The 2500-nt window shown below is 38.8% G+C and overlaps 1 protein-coding gene across 3 annotated transcripts in view; it reads left to right on the forward strand.

The window, feature by feature from the left end:
* LOC133543042 (protocadherin-17-like) overlaps positions 1 to 2500 on the forward strand; it is a 233276-nt gene that overhangs the window by 70086 nt on the left and 160690 nt on the right. The gene's annotated exons all lie outside the window — the stretch shown is intronic.

Genomic DNA, 2500 nt, shown 5'->3' on the forward strand with positions numbered 1-2500 from the left:
TTGCGGAATAACAAAAACAGACCAAATACATGTTACACAGACGTAACTTCTTGGCACGAAAACTGCAGAAAAAAGTTCTTCCCAGGTTTTTGTATGTTTTATATTTTTATACTTTGCACTGTGGAGAAACCTCATCACTGCTGAGCCAATATTAATAGGTCACCTTGAACTGAAATAAACGTTTCAGGTATCAAAATATCAATCACGATGGAGACGTAATCGATAGCGATACAAAAATGCGTTCAATATATTTTTGGGTCGGAGAAATAAAAATAACAGACCGAATACATGTTACACAGTCGTAACTTTAAGGCACGAAACCTGCAGAAAATAGATTTCTGTATGTTTTATATGTTCACACTTTCTACTGTGGAGAAACCTCATTTCTGCTGAGCCAATACGAATTGGTCACCTAGAATGGAAAGAAAACATTTTATGTATCAAAATATTCATCAAGATAGAGGTGTAATCGATAACAATACAACAATACGTTCGATATAATTTTTGGTCCGAGAAACCATTTGGTTTCTCTTTGGAGTCCTTTTGCAATGGGCCTGCGGACCCTAATAAAAGGCTACAGTTTCAATAGGGTCTTTTGGCCCATTGCAAAAGGACTCCAAAGGAGTCCTTTTGCAATGGGCCTGGCGGACCCTAATAAGAATAACAGACCGAATACATGTTACACAGACCAAAGAACTTGCACTCTTCCCCGGTTTCTCTGTCTACATTTTCACACTTTTGCACTACTCTACTACACTGTTACACATTTTTTACACATTCCTTAGTTTTGCACATTCCTTTTATGAACTTATTCTTATGCTTTCAATGAGATTTTACAATTTTGTTGACATTGTTTGAGTTTTTCCCGTGCTTTTGTTGACATTCCCTTGACTTTCTGCTTTGATAACTGAGGGGATTACAATCAGAGGAAGGTTACATTTCAACTAAAAATGTTTTTCCCCCTATAAAAAAAAAATATCAATAATTCTCGATATCGACTGATATATCGTGATAAAGTTCCCAGCCGTATCACCCGGCACCTAATGTGTTTATTTGTTTCTTTGCTAAATTAACGCAGGCATTGATGCATGAAGAACTTGATCAAACTCTTCCTTCCGAAGCAGCTTTGGATTTTTCTTCTGGGCTGAGTTAGCGATGGTTTAATGAGGGTAAAGCAAGGGCAGAGCTGACTCAGGACTTAAGTTAACGGCAAAGGTGCACTCAGTATTGACGAGGACGTGCAGAATGATTAGTAGCCTCCACGCTAAGGTTGCATCATCTACTCGTTACTGCCCTTCCTCCACATGTTTGAGTATTCAAGCATTAAAGGCCTACTGAAATGAGATTTTCTTATTTAAACGGGGACAGCAGGTCCATTTTATGTGTCACACTTGATCATTTCGCGATATTGCCATATTTTTGCTGAAAGAGAACATCGACGATAAAGTTCGCAACTTTTGGTCGCTAATAAAAAAGCCTTGCAGACGATGTGCGCTTGACGTCACGGGTTGTGGAGCTCCTCACATCTGAACATTGTTTACAATCATGGCCACCAGCAGCGAGAGCGATTCGGACCAAGAAAGTGACGATTTCCCCATTAATTTGAGCGAAAATGAAAGATTTTTGGATGAGGAAAGTGAGAGTGAAGGACTCGAAAAAATTAATAAAAGACTACAGGGCAGTGGGAGCGATTCACTTGTTATTAGACACATTTACTAGGATAATTCTGGAAAACCCCTTATCTGCTTATTGTGTTACTAGTGTTTTAATGAGATTTTATGGTCGTACCTGCTCAACATGAAGGTCACCAGTCGGGTGGTAGCAAAGCCCAACTCTGCCCTTCGTTAGGGACCCTCTTCGAAACACGATTGAAGATTCCTAAAGTATCACATTCACTCCGCTTGCTGCGGAAACAACAAAACAAAACTCCACACGTTCTTCTTCGTTTGTATGGTTTACTTGTGATCTTAATAATTCAAAACATAAAACAGTCACAATGTGGGAAGAAATGAATGACAAAATAAAGAGAGTTTGTTGCAGTACGAGTTAGAAAAAGTATGAATGAGAATAAGTATGAGTCAGGTCCAAAAACTGTGTGGCACCTGACAGCAATTACCCATAACACCTTGCGTCCAAAAAAAACCCTTTGCCACACAGATCCTTCTGCCATATATGCAATTAAAACAGTAACGTCATCAAATCATTTTAACAAAGGTAATAATTACAATTAAAGTGAGCTTTATATAATTACTCTAAGCCAGGGGTCGGGAACCTTTTTGGCTGAGAGAGCCAAAAAGCCAAATATTTTAAAACATATTTCCGTAAGAGCCATACATTTTTTTTTTAACACTGAACACAACTAAACGCGTGCATTTTTAAGTAAGACCAACATTTCTAGAGTATAACAGGTCTTTTATTCTTTGTAATAACATTGTTATTCTAAAGCTAACTGCGGAGGGGGCGTGGCCTGTGGGCCTGCATCGAAGCGGGGTGTTGCCAG

This window comes from Nerophis ophidion, linkage group LG25 (genome assembly GCF_033978795.1).
Source record: "Nerophis ophidion isolate RoL-2023_Sa linkage group LG25, RoL_Noph_v1.0, whole genome shotgun sequence".
NCBI classification, from domain to species: Eukaryota; Metazoa; Chordata; class Actinopteri; order Syngnathiformes; family Syngnathidae; genus Nerophis; species Nerophis ophidion.